Genomic DNA, 20,360 nt, shown 5'->3' on the forward strand with positions numbered 1-20,360 from the left:
CTTATCTTACTCATTATATATGATTTACGCTTATCTGTTTGTACTTGTGATTGGGTACGTTTTTAGTGAACTCCTTACCTGCCTTGGTAATATTTGAATCAGGGGCGAGTCGGTCGTTTGTCTCTCAGACATTTAGTAGGGGGTTCATGTGCCAGTAGGAGAGCTAGAGTGTCCGTTGCGAGTCTCTATCGCCAATGAACACGGGGTTTCTACTTCTTCAGTCTACTGAAGATGTGAGTTGGAGATCTTCGGGGTGTATTTCTCGATAGAATTGATTTTGATTCCCATGGGGGATGTGTGTGTGATTGTGGGTAATGGATTGGCTTAGTTGTTTCGGTGCCATGATCGACTCTGAGGGTCAACGGGTAGTGGTTCGAACCCCAAGTGGGGGAGAACTGATTGTCTATGGTGAGGGTACCATATTAAGATCAGGGTTTTGTTCAACTGCCAGGGCTAGGCAGTACATTCAGCATGGGTGTGCAGGTTATCTAGCATATGTGGTGGATACGTGGGTTAGAGATTGGCTTTATGCCAAGTTCTCGAAGTGCGAGTTTTCGTATCCAGGCATGAAGAGGGAGATTTCATGGTACGTTGAGAGGTGCTTTACCTTCCGGATGGTCAAGGCCGAGCATCAGAGGCCGCATGGTCAACTACAACCCCTGGAGATTCCCATGTTGAAGTAAGAATAGATCATGATGGATTTCATCCCCAAGCTTCCGAGGACGTCAAGGAGCTTCGATGCTATTTGGGTCATCATGGATCGATTGACCAAGAGCGCCTACTTTTTAGCGACACGGAGAGTTCATCGTCCGGAAGCTATCCGACTTACATATCTACGAGATATATATATATTTGCGAAATCGTTGCCCACTATGGGGTATCGATCTCTATTATTTTAGATCGTGATGTTTGGTTTACCTCCCGTTTCTGGCAGAACTTCCACGAGGAACTGGGCACTCAACTAAACTTCAATACAACCTACCATCCGCAAACACATGGCCAAAGTGAGCGAACCATACAAACTCTCGAGGATATGCTGAGATTCTGCATTTTCGATTTCGACGGGAGCTAAGATTCCTACCTACCGCTTGTAGAGTTCTCCTACAACAATGGCTTTCATTCCAGCATTGGTGTTCCGCCTTATGAGCTATTGTATGGACAGAGATTCCACACCCTATTCTGTTGGGGGGAGGTCAGTCACAGGTTGATGGGTCGGACCGAGGTGGTCCTGCAGAGTACCGAGAGGATCCAGCAGATCCGACAACGGTTGTAGATCGTATAGAGTCGGCAGAAGAGTTATGGTGACAGACGTCGATCTGAGTTGGAGTTTCAAGTCGGTGACATGGTACTCCTGAAGGTCTCGCCCTGGAAGGGTGTGATCCGTTTCAGGAAGAGGGGGAAATTGGTTTCCCGATACATCAGGTTGTTCAGGATCATTGTTAGGGCTGGCAAGGTGGCATAAAGACTAGAGCTCCCAGAGGAGCTTAATTAGATCCACAACACTTTCCATGTGTCACAGTTGCAAAAGTGTATGTTGGATGAGGGGGAAGTAGTCTCCTTGGATTACATAAAGGTCAACGAGCGCCTAAATTACATAGAGAGGCCAATGGTCGTTCAGGAGAGAAAAGTGAAGATTCAACGGAACAAGGAGGTACCTTTGGTAAAGGTACAATGGGAGCACCGAAGGGGATCTGGGTGGACTTAGGAGGCGGAGGGTGAGATGCGGGAGCATTACTCAGAGTTGTTCACTGCATCGAACTTCGAGGATAAAGTCTAATTCAAGTGGGGGAGAATTGTAACTCTTCAACTCTTAGGTATGAACTTTACAGTCGTATATTCATTTTGAAAGGTCTACTCGACAAGTTGGATGCCCTGACTCGTCGAGTAGGAATAGATTTGGTTGCGTTTCTTAAGTGACCAACTCGACGAGTTGGAGCTGGAGGATGAAACCCTAATTTCTAGGGTTTTGCACCCTATTTAAAGGGGTCATTAGCCTCCCTTACATCCCCATTGAGCTCAGAAACCCTAAATCGTATTTGCTCTCCATGTTTGTGTGTTAGTAAGCTTGGAAGGTGGATCTTGGTAAGAAGATCTTGAAGACCAAAGAGCTTGGAGTAAGGAAAAGTTGTGGGTCCGAATTCTACTCCATCTTAGGATCACTTTGAAGGTAACAAGTTGTTACCATGACTTCCTTCTAGCTAGATCTCTCTATGCTTAAGATTAGGGCCATTTTAGCATGTTAGTGGTTCATTTTGGGTGTTGGGCATCATCTGAAGTTGCAACTTCAGATCTAGGCTCATCTTGATCCTTCAAGTCATAAAGCTTCAGCCTTTAGTAAGATAATTCCTTTTCCTCACCTAGAACCTCTTCTTTGGCTTGATTTTGGCCTTTAGCACCTTGCATGTGTTGGGTTTTGAGCAATCTAACACTCCTAAGTGTACATGCAACCCTAAATACCTTGGATCTATGTTATCTCTATTATACATGCAAATATCAACTTTCCAAGGTATTGTTCTATTCTAGCATACAAAACTTTGAATAACACAAGTTAGAATAACATACCTTTTGTTGGTGCTTGTCTTCATGAAGCTTGAGTGCCTAGTGCCCCAAGTGTGACACCTCAAATGGTTCACACAACACCATAAGCACTTGGAATAACTTAGAGAGAAATTAGAACACTTCAAGAATCGGCTTGCCCTCCATGCATATCATAGCCCCCGATTTTCCCAAGAAAGAGATCATTATATAGTGTGTTACAATTAGCGTAAACCCTAATTGTCATGGCTATCCATTACCATGGATCCATGGGTTCAAATACACCATGGAGCATCCATGTAGCATCCAATGGGTTTTAGCCCAACTTGATAATCCATGGAGCATTAGCCCACTATATAAGTATGGATGATTTACACAATCAACCCATATATTTAATTAGTCTTCTTTTGATCACATAATTAATTCTAAATTAATTATTGACCAATACTAATTAAATAATCTTATTAATATATTAGAACTTATAATATATTAATAAACCTTAAGTGTTATTTCTCTCATTTTAGTCTATCCAAGTGCATGATGTCATGCAACCCAAATGGACCATGTCGGGTCGGGTCAAGTCTTACCAATTATAGTTATGGACTTAGACATTAATCCAACAGTCTCCCACTTGGATAAGTCTAAAACTATTATTGCAAGTAAGACTTCAGAACCCGACTAGCAATCGTAGCTCTCAAAAGCTTCTGTCGATCTCTGACCTTGTCGATGAACTCTGACCTCTGTCAATGACTTGTCAATTAGATAAGTGATCATATATTCCTCCATTCTAGATATCATATGGACTGAGACATGGATTATAATCATTCTCTCTGTTCATTTGTTGTTTCCCGATTTCTGATTTATGACGACTGACTAATTGAACAAATCAAATCAGTCCAGGCCCGGCCGAGCACTTACTTTTATCATCACTAAATCATCGAGGGCCCCACAGATATCGCTTTTTATCCCTTTGAGGGTAAAAGGAATGGATAAACTTTGACTCATATGCTTGTACTGACTACTTGTTGAATCATACACAAAGGCACATTTTATAGCATCGAGTTACCAATGCGTTTTCGTACAATCAATGTATAACCAACTCATAGGCAACAACTCATATCTCTAGGTTTGAAGAATATAAGATATTATCGTCTCATGATTCAATCGTGGTAAAATCCATGAAGTGAATCCAAATTAGCGTGGGTTGAATCCAATACTCAGCCCTTATGAGTACTCATGAATGTTGTAGCAACTATTGCATTGTCTAAAGCACTTTAGACAAATCATACAAGCCAAATTCACGACAGTCTTGATTCATATCTACTTACAACATATGACCGACTGTGGATGGTTTGAATAACTTGGTCATTTGGGAGAATGACCTAGTTATTCTGGAAGTCAAAACATGCAAAGTGAAACACAAAATAATACTAGTCCTATATGGCCTCAACACTTTGAGCGTAAATAAAACACCTTTTACCTAAGCACCATATTGATCACTCATTATTCATGTTTCGATTAATCAACTTAATACTTGAATTGAAATAGTAGTGATGCCATGCTCCAAGCATGCATACTATGTTTCTCTAAACAATAGCTATTCCGTACTCCAAGTATGCACACTATGTTTACATATGGTCATCTCTTTGTGAAATGTATATCAATTGAACATGACTTCAATGATTCTCATTTCACAATCCCAATCCTTATTGTAAATGTAAGAATACCAAGTTCTTGTCATTTACCATAATCTATGCAATGATCCTCTTGTAATGATATTCACACAAGTCACAAAGACTTGGCAACAAACATCACAAAGTATTCCAATGGAAAGCAATTCCATGGAGATCAAGTCTCAAATTCAAAGTACATTCCTTTGAACATCCTTCTTTGCATTAAGTTCTTTAATCTTACATAGATTCAAAGAATAACTTCCACTTATGGAAACAATTACATATTCCCATCTTGACCATCACTTTTGAACAAGAGTTGCCTCTTTCCGAAATATGTCAATACGATCCTTACTCTATACTTCCAATTGTCCATGAGTAACCAAACTTTGGAAAACCCCAAATTGTTCTCGACAATTGCTTAATCATCTTAGTCATATCCAGTTCTAATCCCTTTTCCCTTCTTAGCGCCCTAAGAATTAGGAAAATTTATAATGGATGAATATTATAACACATGCAATCGATCCTATATCCGAAGCATATGGGATACGATTCATGCTATAAAATTTTTATTTGCCATGTTCTCATAATTCGAACTATGAAGAGGGATGTCGTAATCATAATCGAATTTTGAGAAAGCAACATATATAGAAATTCCTTATGTTGAACCATTCCAACATAACATTCATATATATTCTTGACTAAAGTTGATTAAAATCTCAATCTAAGCTTGTAGAATTGGAATGAAGTATAAATTTCTCTCCCTTAATTATAGTAAAACAACTTTTTCAAAGTGAGTTGAAACTTTTGTTTTCTATAATTAACATTGCTAACTTACAACATAATCATCATGCTCCCACTAGCATAATGATTATTATCTAACTAGCATAACACTTTATGCTCCCACTAGCTTTGACATGTACCTAGAAATCAGTCAGATTTCTGATACTAGATTGTCTTGATAAGACTTTATCAAATCATACACCTGGAGTCTAAACCTTTCCTTAGATAGCTCACATGTGAGTTTAAACCTTTGCCATTCTCATTAGTTAGTGTGCCAGTTAACCACGCACGCTCCACTAACGACATGAGAATGCAAGCTTCACACTTGCTATCCACTTAAATCTACTTAGTGAAAGAGTTTCCTCACTATCATTTTCATGAATTGTAGAGAAACCTTATGACACTTAGATTTTGATGGTGTATGTGTTCCTATCCATGTGAATTTGACATAACCATAAGCACACGACAAGGTTAATGACAAATCCAAATTCATATGGACTGAACTTGTGTAGTCTTAATTTCTTGCCACCTGGTATCACAAGGGCCTGCCATTGCTTCCAAGTTGTTATGCAACCAGTTGAGAACTCTCAGAACTCCAATGCAAAACCAACTTTAACCGGAATGCGCACATAATATGTCAACACGATAGGTTACAAACCTCAATTCGTGGTCTAGTGATTAACAAAACTCTTGATGAGTTCTTGAATCTATCTTAAGATCCTTTTAAGACTCCCACTGACCTCTTAACATATAAGATTCTCTTTGTCAAGAACCATTCCTTGACAAAAACGAATATTCAAGAGTTAGTGCAGATTCTTATCAAGTTAAACACTTCTCACAATTGGTCTTAGTTGGTCTTTGTTTTATCCAAAACATCACAACTTACCAATTTCAAATGTACAAGAGTAAGAACACATTTTACTCTACATTTAACAAGTGTTTTAAACCTTTCTTAAGATTATGTCACTCAAGGCTTAATCTTGGAGTATGACTCCAAGATTTAATTTTGGAACGAAGTATAATTTATCTTTTGATCTAACCATTTCAACAATTCATGATTCCTCTCCTTAGCCAAAAAAAAATAAACTAAGGTGTCCTTAGAGGATCAATTGTGACATGGTTTCATAATCACTGAGATAATCATAAAACAAGATACTCAAGTACTCTCCCATCTCTTCAGATTAGAGAAACTTTTATCTTTCTGCCTTATTTGATTCTTCTTACTCATTATGTCTATCATTGAAACTTCTCCAATGATCCAGAACTATACTTAAACTTGTAAGTATAACCATATTTACTAAACTTTAGTAAATCATAATGAATAATCTTATCAACTTTGTGGTGGACTTGATCAGCGCACACCCAAGTGTATCCGATCCCTTTGTCCTTCATTTGATTCACATATACATGTGAACAAGGAATTAATTAGACTTAATTTCCCAAATATATAAAAAATTCTCATGATCATACAATACAAGTTGCATGATTCCAAGTTTCTATCCAACTGAAACTTGGGTGATGAGAATCTTTCCTTATTTGGTAAATTATGACACTTCCACTAATGAAAGAATGAAATCCGTTTACCCATATTGCTTATCAATGGAAACATATAATCAACAATTTTTCACAAATGCCATTGTAAGGATACTTAAAATAAATAAAATCAAAACCATTTTTCTTTTATTTTAAAACTTTGCGGAAAAATTTATCCTTACAATCCATATGGAAAACTTGTTGTTATCTATTCCTAAGCAATATATCATAACTCTTAAGTAACAACTCAAAATTCTGATCACCGAACCATGCGATCGAAATCCATCTTCGCGATCAGAATCAGTATATACTTCCTTTAAGTTTCTTCACCTTTTCTTTGATTCTTAAAACATCAACATGTGACCTCGTCACATTATGCAATAAGAATCTCAGAATAGAAACTTAATAGAGTTAGAAAATGGACTTTACCTGAAGTAGAGTCAAACCTATTGACTTTACCATCCTTAAGATGTTTCAGGTAAATTTAGCAGCTTCGCAACCAATGTCTTTCCTTTGGCAACAGAATCATATGGGCTTTTTGAAAACGGTACATGGGACTATCACAGACTTAACCTTTCTCTTTACCATTTGATCAACCGAGTTGACTATGGCCGATCCCTTTCCATTGGGAAGAGAAAGTTTTTGTTGGACCTCCAATGTCACCATTTTCAATGTCCAAATAGGTTTGGAAAGTAGATCTTCCAATCCAATTTGCTTTACTAATGCTCCAAATCATTGCTGATTTAGCATCATCAAGCAAATAGGTAAGATCATTAAGGGTCTTGTCACGACCTATCATCAGGGAGTGACTGAAGAACCAAGTCAACAGCCAGCTACCTCGAGACTTCGACACCCGACTCTCCCAACTTGTCAATATGTGGCTTAATCCCCAAGATCTAAGCACATATAGACTTTGCTTACCAATAGGGATTGAGTGACTTAGAACTTATCAAGTCTTAAAACTTTTGGGATAGGGAGATTTATTGGAGGAGGTGGATGAAGTGAAGTATGATTTCTAGTCCCACAAATGCCCAACAAAGGGGTTGATCTTTCACCTTGATTGCCATTTGGGATATCATCTTCATTAGGAAGCTTGTTCCTAAAGATTTGGGAAGACCATAGCTGTCTAAACTAGACATCTATAATGGGAGAAATTCAAGTTAGTTGATTTAAAGTCCTTAATATAACACCCAATATGAAATATTAAGGCTAGGACCCAACAACCTATTTATAACTAGAAGAGGGATACCGTAATCCAAATTATAAAATAGTTGAAGGTAGGTAAATGACGATTTACCAATTTCCACCATGAAAACGAAATATTTTATTATTAGGTTTTATTAGTTTTGAAACTCCTAGATCCTTTGAGATACATTGAACTTTTCAATGGCATGTTTGAATCTCGATTGTGCCCTCTCAAATTTGTGACTGGGATGCCGAGGATCACAAACAAGGTGTGAATAACCATACACGCTCCACCGATCTATGTGCCCTTAACAATATTACCTAATCGATGTGTCGGTTAACCACACATGCTCCACCGATCTATAATAAAGTCAAGTTACCCTTTGCCACTCTTACTAGTCCATGTTAGTGTGCCGGTTAACCACACACGCTCCACTAACGACTTGGTAAGGTACAAAGTGTAATTTTATGGGCTAGCACCTTTTCACATTTTCCTAAGTAACTAAGATTGGGAATTTATAAGTGTTTAGTTACTTAGTATTTTTCATTATACTTTTAATGAAGGGAGAATTATAGTCCATTCCTACCCGTTCAGCTAACGACCCTCCACCAGTCAAGGAAGCGGTGGGTGAGAGTGGACACCCATTAAACTGCCATTTTATAGGCAGTAACCTTATACCCCCCTTATAGACCGGCTTCGTGAATGAGGCCTACTAAGGGTAAGATTGACTTCCTCTTATACATATCTATATAATTAAAATTATAATAATAGTATAAGGGTTGAATTTTAAACCTTTTTTAAAATTTCAATGTTCAATTTGGAATTAAAGTATACATGAGGAGTAACTTTTCAAATTCCAAAACTTGAGGGCAAGTTTTGAAACTATTTCAAGACTCTTTAAATCATAACTTATGAGTTTAATGGTTCATTAAAATGAATGCTCTTCATTTTAATGTAACCCCTGATTCTTTAAAAACACTTTAAATAAGTGTCTCTTCAACATCCATAACTTGAGGACAAGTTATGGAGTCATTAAACTATTTAATGGAAAAAAAATCTTACATTTTATGTAACCTACAAAACTTTTATGGTTTTTTTAAGATTCATAAATATGACTTTTCACATAACTTGAAGACAAGTTACAAAAACATATTTTATGAACTTCTTTTAGACTAATATGGATTGAAAACAACTAAAACATAATTTTTTCATTATCAATCCAAACTAACTCATAAATCAAGGAAACATAAAATTCTTGAAAATTCATAACTTGAGGACAAGTTATGAACTCCATACAATTTTCAACAAGATCATGAATTATATCAACAAACAATTTGCACACAATTCCTATGATCTAGCAAAACTCATAAGCATGATCATTCATAATCAACAATTTTCAAGAATAACATGAACACATATAAACTTGAAACTTTTATTATAGCATTGAAATTGGTTTAACATAATCATTACCACATTCAAAAAAAGGTTTATAAGCCCAAAACAGTCACAGGTAATGATTCTAGACCAATTCCAGCACCAAAACTCGAAAAATATGATGTCTGAGGGTCCAACTTGTCGAGTGCAAGAACAAACTCGACGAGTTGGTTGCATTTTGCCTTGGACTCGTCGACTCCCTTCATGGACTCGGCGAGTCTGTTGGGCAGACAGCACCAAAAGTCGATTTTTAAGCAGTTTAAGCAAGTACAACAAGAAAACAAGCCTAGTCTCTGATACCACTGTTGGGTTTTGAGCAATCTAACACTCCTAAGTGTACATGCAACCCTAAATACCTTGGATCTATGTTTTCTCTATTATACATGCAAATATCAACTTTCCAAGGTATTGTTCTATTCTAGCATACAAAACTTTGAATAACACAAGTTAGAATAACATACCTTTTGTTGGTGCTTGTCTTCATGAAGCTTGAGTGCCTAGTGCCCCAAGTGTGACACCTCAAATGGTTCACACAACACCATAAGCACTTGGAATAACTTAGAGAGAAATTAGAACACTTCAAGAATCGGCTTGCCCTCCATGCATATCATAGCCCCCGATTTTCCCAAGAAAGAGATCATTATATAGTGTGTTACAATTAGCGTAAACCCTAATTGTCATGGCTATCCATTTCCATAGATCCATGGGTTCAAATACACCATGGAGCATCCATGGAGCATCCAATGGGTTTTAGCCCAACTTGATAATCCATGGAGCATTAGCCCACTATATAAGTATGGATGATTTACACAATCAACCCATATATTTAATTAGTCTTCTTTTGATCACATAATTAATTCTAAATTAATTATTGACCAATACTAATTAAATAATCTTATTAATATATTAGAACTTATAATATATTAATAAACCTTAAGTGTTATTTCTCTCATTTTAGTCTATCCAAGTGCATGATGCCATGCAACCCAAATGGACCATGCCAGGTCAGGTCAAGTCTTACCAATTATAGTTATGGACTTAGAAATTAATCCAACAGCATGTATGTAAAGTTTGTAACTTTACATAGGAAGTCTTCCCTAGGAGCTTATATATGCAATATGGAGTTGTACAGTGGCTTATAAACATCTTAATGGAGAAAGGAATGAAGAGACTCAACGAGTTACATAACCAACTCGGCGAGTCCGATGAAGATTAGCCTTTGAAGGTTTATGCATGAACTCGACGAATCAGCAAGACTACTCGACGAGTAAGTTAGTGTTTTCTTGACTTGTGGACACGCATGGACTTGACGAGTTGTCTAGAAACTCAACTAGTTAATTGGGGTTTCATGAATTCATGAGTTTTGGAAGGACTCGATGAGTCAGTGAATTACAATCGACAAGTTGGGTCAATATGGACTGTTAACCTTGACCGTTGACCATGAATTTGACCAAGTATTAAACAATTTGACTTTGGGGGGGTGGATTTTAGTATATTGGAAACTTATGGAAGTGGTCTTATGGTAAATATAGATGGTGGAGTTCGTGGCTGTGATTCGAGACTTTGAGCTTATCACTTCAGTTCGACGTTTGTGAGGTGAGTTTTCCTCACTATACTCAAGGGTTGAAGGCACCAAGGTTGGCTCTTTTTGATTGTTATCCTAATATGTTATGCTAGTATGATCTGTTAGATCAGTATCTTGGTATATAGGATGGTATTCTGCTATTATGATCTGTTAAATTAATATCCTGGTAGATAGGATATTATTATGTTGTTATGATTCATTAGATTGGTTTGTCTGTCTATAGATTGTGATGTGATTATCTGTTATATGTGCACATGTTTGATTGATGGTTGACGCTTATCTGCTTTGTGCGAAAGCCAGTAGACCTGGGCATTCCAACCAAATGGTTGTGGGATTTAATTATTCCATCCTGAGGATGATTGGATTCGTAGTATGAGGGCATTCCAATCTTATTGTTGTGGGCCTAGGTTTTTCTATCCCGAGGATGATTGGACCCATAGTATGTTGGCATTCCAACCTGATGATTGAGGGATTGGGGTATTCCGACCCGATGGTTGACTGGACCCATAGTATGTTGTTTGTGATTATATGTTTATTGTTGTGTTTATGGGTATTTTGGGGGAACTCACTAAGTTTCGGGCTTATAGTTTCAGTTTTGGTTTCAGGTGCCTCGGATGATCACGGGAAGGCAAAGGCGTGATCGTACAGCTCCTCAGATTTTCTGACATTGTTTCTGGAATAATCTGATGTAGCACCATTTTCAAAACAAATTTGTAATAATTGACGGTTTCTAAATGTTTTAAAAAGTTTAAATTTGGCATGATTTTTATGGATGTTACAAAGGGTGACACCTTGTTCTTGCTTAACCTTGATGAAACCACTGGTCGTATCGTCTTCTAGATCTGACAAACCAAAACGAGCTTTAGATCGAGTTGTCTTGGAATCTGCCAAAGATCCCTATCAACTTAGGATCCTTATTAGTCTAAAAGAAGTATCCAAGAAAAATAATGTTACCAGTAGCCACAGAAGCAATAGTAGAAGAACCCTCTTGGAGACTAGAATCTTCGAGCTTGAACGACCTTTCAAATGCAGGAAGTGCAAGAAATCTGGAAATCTTGTCCTCAGAATCACCAGTAGCAGGAACAAGCTCCTCAAATTTAAACGTTGCATCAAAACAAACAAAATAAGGGAAGTAAATGTTCAGGATCCTTAAAGTCTAAATTCAAATCCTACCCTTTTTAATCCATGTCTTCGGCAGGGATTCCCCATTGGGGATCGAATCACGTCTCACGAAGAAGTATTTTTCCTTCCAAGCACCATCATTTTGTTTTGATTTCAGAATGAGGTGGTGTTTGTTTTCCATAACCCTTAACAGGAAACAAGAAGTACCAAAAGTAGAAAGATCATAAACGAGAGCCAGCTTAGGCGACCCAATATCCATATTCTTGGACTGATTCAAGCGATCAATCCAAAACGGGATCCTCCAAACCATATGCATAGTTTGGATTTAAGAAATTTTGGTAGTCGAAAAGAAATCATGAATGATACCAGTAAAAGGATAAGTTAAGCCTAGAGTAAATGGGTATTTAGGAAAGCAAACCCACGTCAAGGAAACAAAAGCTGGTTGCACGGTAGCCTCAAAAGGTCAACAAACTACATCGGAAGGAAAAGCCCTAATTGCTTTCAACGATTCCATATCCTCATCGTCAAAGGGGAAAACCTCATCATAAGATAAGATTTCATGATCACTGAAGTCATTCTCGGGAGAAGTAACAACGCTAGCTAGCTCGAGAACGACTGGTTTTCTTATCCATGACGAGGAACATCGAAGCAACAGAAAATGAGTAAGAGGAAAAATTTACCTTCACAATGAGACAATGATAGCTTGAGAGAATAAAAAAGAAATTACCGAAAACCAACATTTATAGCAAAGAAGAGATAAAAAAAGATGATTTGACTGCTTCTCGGTTACCTCGAGATGGATAAAACTTATCCATTGAGGGATAATTTTTAAACTCTTCTTTATCTCCTTTTTTACTTTAAGCATTCCTTTAATATTCTCAAAATTAACTCCTACATTTTAAGGAATAACTTGGGGGCAATTGTAAGGTCCATGATCCTCGAAGCATTCAGGATCCTCAAACCTTGTCAGATATTCAGGAACCAAACTATTACCGTTATTCTTATTTACTAATATTTATAATGGTTATATTTTGTTCTTAAATAACGCATGTGTAGAAATAGTCAAGAGAAGATTTATTCTCAACAGAGTTTCGTCTCAACTATGCTAAAGACCCAGATTACCAAGTCAACCAACGTTCACAAAGTTGGTCATAGAGGATCCCAGGAATATCGTACATCTTGTTAGCAAGTTTAGACTATAAATTGACACATGTATCTCGCACATGAAACACTCTGCTTACTATTAGCTTACTCTACAAACTTTTTCACCTGTTCTTACTGAAATACTCTCTGTAATCATCATTTTATACTAATAAAATCATCTAGGCGGGTGATCATTATCACCTCCCAAGGTTTTGTGCCTGAGATCCTAGCAAGGATCAAGGGCTTTCCTTGTAAACAATCATGTCATTCTCTTTACCTTTCTCTATTGCAGAATTTGAACATCACAACCTCTCATTCAATTTGGTTGATTTATACTTGTGTACTTTTGACCAAAACAGGGAGTAAAGGGATAAAAGCTAGAAAGTAATCCAGAGAGATTTGGAAAAGAGTGTGAAGGAAAATGAAGGAGAAATTGTGAATATATAGGCTTCGAAGGGATGCGCGTCACATATAGATGAGGTGCCCGGAGTGCATCTGATCGGATAAGGTGACATGGTGGTTTTTCTATGGTGACACTAGGCATGTCGAAAAAACCCGAAACCCGTTCTACCCACCCGACCCGTTCCGAATTCGGGTAGAATGGGTCGGGTAGAACGGGTAACGGGTATGAACATTTGGGAAATAGGTTAACCCGATAATAATATAGGTCGGCTTTAGGTATGAATATTTATTTTCGGGTATACCCGGATACCCGAATTCGTTTTTTAAATAATAATAAATATACAATGCAATCACATACGAACACTTCAAATAAAACAAACCTCTTCATTTCCTTCTTATGAACGACGAATCGACAGTTGACGCAAACTTGCAAAGGGAATATGACACTGAAGCTGAAGTCCTGAACCGTCATCACAATTCTGAGTTTCTCTCTATCACACGTAATGGAATTAAAAAAGTACATAACATATTATAATGATATTTATTGTTATTATAGATGTACTTGTTAATTGTATGAAGTATTTTCCTACCGAATTCTTTATTAACCCAACCAACATATAAAAAAATATCAATAAGTGTTATTTAAGAAATTTTCGGGTATACCCGATAATTACCCGACCCTACCTCAAACCCGAATACCCGAAACCCGAAAACCCGAATTACAATATAGGTCGGGTATCGGGTATTATTTTCATAAGAAAATATCCGTTCTATCCGACACGTTCTACCCGAAACCCAGAAATTTTACCCGTTCGACACCCTTAGGTGACACATGTCAGTATCATATGGAAGGTCAGAGGCATGTCGTGCCCTCTATCTGTTCGTACGGCTGCACGAGGGAATTTTTGTTTTCTTAATAATTCATAACTTCTTCATACGAACTCCATTTTCGACGTATTTTATATCCATGTGTAGCTATCTACGAGATCTACAATTTTCGTTTCGACTCCTTTGGCTGATTTTGTTTTTATATTTAAAGTTATATTTTTACTAGCTTAGACTATTAAAGTCCGTGTAAAAATCATAACTTTTTCAGATGATATCCGTTATTGATTGTCTTAATATCTACAGATAGGTATGAATGAGATCTTCAACTCTCATTTAGATTGTTTTTCCTAACAATCAATCGTTCCAAATTTCTATATTAGTGTTGCATATTGGTCCGTTGAAACTTAGAAAAATCATAATTACCTCTTACGAAGTCAGATTTGGTCATTCTTTATATGTACGCTCTCGGTTTTACAACTACTATGACTTTTGTTTAGATTACTAAGGCTATAAGCAACATATCTCCAATTCACTATGTACGATACAACATATGATCGTGAATCTTTGGAAGTCTATAAATTTTGCATACAAAGTCCAATTTGAGGCTGCTTTATGAGTATGGGATTCATATCGCAACTTCGACATTTCCCTTCAAGATTATTTGTCCTAAATAATCTTCTATCAAGATTATCATTTCGTCGCTTATCCATAAATTACCAAAATGGCTTTATAGTATGTAGTCTACAACGTGTACAACTAAAGATAATCCTAATCCAGGATTTATATTATAATTATTAAATATTATATCTTAAATGTCTAGCTCGAACTTGCGGGAGTTACAATTATCTCCCTCTTAGGATGATTATGTCCCGAAATCATCAACAAACAGCATTGAATAACAATTCCCGAGTCATCCCTCAATCCTCTAGTAAGGAGTTTCTTAGTACTTGTTTCCACACAGTACCATCTTAATTGATTTTTTCATACTTAAACATACAACAATATTTTAGGTTACTTTGTCACAACTTACCAGCCTGCCCACCAAAATCTATATCCTTTAACTTTATTGATTAGGGCTTTACTTAAGTGCCCTAATTACGTCGAGTATCTCTCATAACCATTTCTCATTTTCTAAAAATGACATGGTCTATGAACTTAAATTTTTCATGCCTTTTTCTCCTTCCAACCAAATGGGCCTGTTTAGTCCTTGGGTTGGGCCCCTTTTGTATAGTTGGAATTGGAATGTTATGTTTAGTTAGTTTGGGCTCTTTTGTATGTTAGGTTGGGCCCGTTATATGAATTGGGTTGGGCCCATTACATATGTTGCATGTATGTAGATAGGAGATTTGTTGCTCAACGGTAGAGTTTAGATCTTGTATTGATGCATTGTATGTATGATGGAATATGTGGTATGTTGGGGAACTCACTAAGATTTATGCTTACCGTTTGTGATTAAACATTTTGCAAGTCGTTCATGAGAAGAGTTCGACGAGACTATACACACACATAGAAGATGTTTGTTCCTGTGTTTTGTTAATTTAACTCTGATAATATATGGTTCAACTCAATCAAATGTTACTTAATGGTTTTTGAAGCAAATTTTTAATTGTTTAATATATTTTAAAATCAAAAAATCTATTGGTAATTTTGGGACGTTACAGGTGTTGGATTTGGTGTCTAAGCCCATAACTATAACTGGGATGTACTTGACCCGATAGTAGCATGGTCCTTTTGGGTTGCCTTCACCAGTGCAATTTGATAGGATGGACTTTTAAGAGTAAGGTTATTTATGGTTTATTAATATATTACAAGTATAATATATTAATATGAAGTTATTTAATTAGTATTGATAAAGAGTTAATTTGGAATTAATTTTGTGGTCAAAAGAGACTAATTAAATATATAGGGATTGATTATGTAAATCAATGATTCTTATAATGTGGGCTAATGATCCTAGATTATGGGCTAAACCAATAAGATGATCCATGGATAGTCCATGCAGGTTAAATGCATGGAGCATAAGAATGTGAAAAGTCATGGAGTATTAGGGTTTACAAAGTGTAACCCTAGCATTTGTCACATTATAAATAGACCCCCCATGAGCCAAAATCGGCTACACATTCTTTTGTGTCAAGTAACTTATTCTCTTAAAGCCTGCTCATGCATATTGGTGTCTGTGAACCATTAGAGGCATCACACTTGAGGTGCTCAAGCTTTCAAAGGTCAATAACTATACCATACTCAAGAGGTAAGCATCCAAACCATGTTTATATTGTGTAGCTTCAATTGTATGCTAGCTAGGGAGAATGCTTTCAAAAAAATCAAAATGCATGTCTAATTAGAGAAAACATAGATCCAAAGCATTTAGGGTTGCATGTGCACCATAGGAGTGTTATAGTGCTCAAAACCCACGTTGGTATCAGAGCCTTGGATTGTTTTCAATTATATTTGATGCTTACAAGTTTTTAAAACCTAAAAAACTTGATATTTTGGCATCTGACTGATGAACTCGCTGAGTCCATGAACATACTCGATGAGTCAACTAAGTAATAGACCAACTCGTTGAGTCCAGTTCATGCACTCAACGAGTTGAAGGCTCTATGTGCAGAATTTCAAGTTTCTTGGCCTGGTTTAGATTTGGAACACTACCATAAACTGTTTTGGATCATTGGAAATGTTTTTTTATGATATGGTAGTGCTTGTACTCATCCAACCACAAGATAATTGTCAAAGTTTTAAAATAATTGTTGTTTTATATGATAAAAAATTGCTTTCAAATTGTTGACTTGAAATTATAATGATTATGAGTTTAGTTAGATCATAGATACTATTTGACACTTCTTGTTAGTTTAATTGTTGATCTAAATTCCTTTTAATGGACTCAATAACTTGTCCTCAAGTTATGGAATATGAAAAAAAAATTCTTTTAAAAGTCATTAAACTGATAAGTTATGAATGTGAAGAGTTTTGACAAGTTTCCAAACTTGCCCTCAAGTTTTGGAATTTGTAGAGGAGCTATGAGATCATTGCCTCCATGATCACAACCAAAATGAAGGATGGTGAACCCATCATGGCCCACTTGCAGAAAATGCAAAGTTATGTGGACTGCTTGCTAAAATTGAATGCCAATTTTGATGAAGAGTTGGCCATATATATAATTCTACACTCTTTACCCTCTTGTTATGATCAGTTCCATATGACTTATTATTGGGTTTTTAGCATTCTAACACTCCTAAGTGTACATGCAACCCTAAATTCCTTGGATCTATGTTTTCTCTATTATACAAGCAAGTATGAATATTCCAAGGTATTACCCTAACTAGCATACAATCTTTTGATACTTGGGTAATATAACTAGTTAGAATACATGCCTCTTGATGTAGCTTGACTCCATGATGCTCGAGAGCCTAGTGGCCCAAGTGTGACACCTCAAATGGTTCACACAACATCATCAACACTTGGAATAACCATGAGAAGAATACAATTCATGCCCAAACCAGCTAGCCCTCATATATGTGTCACTAGTGCCAAATTCTTAAGCTAAAGGGATCCTTATATACTGTGCACATTAGGGTTACACCATGTAACCCATGACTTTACCCATTCCTTATGCTCCATGGGTTTTAACCTCCATGGAGTATCCATGGGTCACTACATGGGTTAAACCCATCATAAGGAATCTTGGATCATAAGCCCACATATATAAGAATGAATGATTTACACAATCAATACCCATATATTTAATTAGTCTCTTTTGATCACTAAATTAAGTCCAAATTAATTCTTGATCAATACTAATTAAATAACATGATTTCATATTAATATATTAGAACTTAATATATTAAAATGTCACAAATGTCCTCTTCTCACAAACGGTCTATCCAAGTGTTCCGATGCCATGCAACCCAAATGGAGTATGTCGGGTCGGTTCAAGTCTTACCAATTATAGTTATGGACTTAGACACTAATCCAACAGTCTCCCACTTGGATAAGTCTAAAACTATTATTGAGTATGACTTCAAGAACCAACTGGCAATCGTAGCTCTCAAAAGCCGCTATCGAACTCTGACCTTGTCGATGAACTCTGACCTTTGTCAATGACTTGTCCATTAGATAAGGGATCATATATTCCTCCATTCTAGATATCATATAGACTGAGACATGGATGATAAATCATTCTCTCTGTCCATTTTTTGTTTCCCGATTTCTGATTCATGATGATTGAGTGTTGAACAGATCAAATCAGTCCTGGCTTGGCCAAGCAGTCACATGTATCACCATTAAATCATCGAGGGGCCCACAGATATCGCTTTTATCCCGAAGGTAAAAGGAATGGATAAACTTTGACTCATATGGCTTGTTCTGCTACTTGTTGAATCATACACAAAGGAACGTTTTAGAACATCGAGTTACCAATGCATTTTCATGCGATTAATGTATAACTAACTCATAGTAACAACTCATATCTCTAGGTTTGAAGAATATAAGATATTATCGTCTCATGATCACTTGTGATAAAATTCATGAAGGGATTCCAATGAGCGTGGGTTAAATCTAATACTCAGAACTTATGAGCACTCATGAGTGTTGTAGCACCACTTTGTCCAACATCTTAGACCTCTACATGCCAACACATGAAAGTCTTGAGTCATGTATACTTCCAACATATGACCGACTGTGGATGCTTTGAATAACTTAGTCAATCATGAAGAATGACCTAGTTATTCTAGAAGTCAAAACATGCAAAGTGAAACACATGAATAATCGAATCCAATATGGTCTCAGAACTTATGAACATAAATAAAAGATCTTTCATTTATCACCATATTGATTACCCATCATTCATTGCATACTGTTTCAAACTATCAACTTTATACTTGAATTAAAAACACTAGTTGTCCCATGCTCCAAGCATTTACACTATGTTTTTCTAAACAATAGCTTTTCCATACACTAAGTATGCACTCTATGTTTGTCTATGATCCTTTACTTCGTGAAATAAAGCAATTGAACATAATTTCAATGATTCTAATTTCACACTCCCAAATTCTTATCGAAAATGTAAGAATTCCAAATTCCTATCATTTATCAAAATTTGTTAGATTTTAAACTTATATGCACAGATCCTCTTGTAATGACTATGTACAAAGTCACAAAGACTTGTCAAAAGACATTATAGAGTATTCCAATGGAGATCAATTCCATGGGAAACATACTTCTTGCATTAAGTTTTTCTAATCTTACATAGATTGAACAACTTCCACCTATGGAATCATTTCCATATTCCCATTTTGCCTATCACTTCTGAAAAAGAGTTGCCTTTTTTCTGAATATGTCAATATCGTCCTTCCAAAAATTAACATTATCCTTCCAACTGTCCCTTAGCAACCAATCTTTGGTAAACCTTAGATTGTCCTCGACAATTGCTTAATACTTTTAGTCAAATCCAATTCTAGACCTTTTCCCTTCTTAATGCCTCAGGAATTTGGAAAATTTTAGAAAGGATGAATACTATAGCACATGCAACTGATCCTATATCTGAAGCATATGGGAATCGATTCATGATGTCTCACATAAAGACATGATACTAGACCAGTCCTTTTGCTACAATATTTCTATTTGCCAAGTTCTCATAATTCAAATTATGAAAAGGGATGTCGTAATCATAATCAAATTTTAGAATGCAAATATGTACCCATATATAGAATTTCCTTATGTTGAGCCACTCCAACATAATATTCATATATATACTTGAATAAATTTGATTAAAATCTCACGATCTAAGCTTATAGATCTCAGATGAAGTATAATTTCCTCTCCCTTAATTATAGCAAAACAACTTTTTCGCCCCTGCAACTTCACAAATTAAAACTTTTGTTTTTCTATAATTAACATTGCTATCTTGCACTACCAATAATAATTATCATGATCCCACTAACATGATGATTATTAGCATAACACTTATGCTCCCACTAGCTTTGACATGTACTCAAAAATCAGCTAGACTTCTAAAAGTCAATACTTTACTGACTTTCTTACCAATGTTCAGATTTCTGAGACGAGATTTCCTTTATAAGACTTTATCAAAATCATACACCTTATCTTAGATAACTCATAGGTGTGTCTAAACAATTTTAGA

This window comes from Lactuca serriola, chromosome 4, assembly GCF_051521515.1.
Source record: "Lactuca serriola cultivar US96UC23 chromosome 4, Lser_US96UC23_V15, whole genome shotgun sequence".
In the NCBI taxonomy this organism is placed as follows: domain Eukaryota; kingdom Viridiplantae; phylum Streptophyta; class Magnoliopsida; order Asterales; family Asteraceae; genus Lactuca; species Lactuca serriola.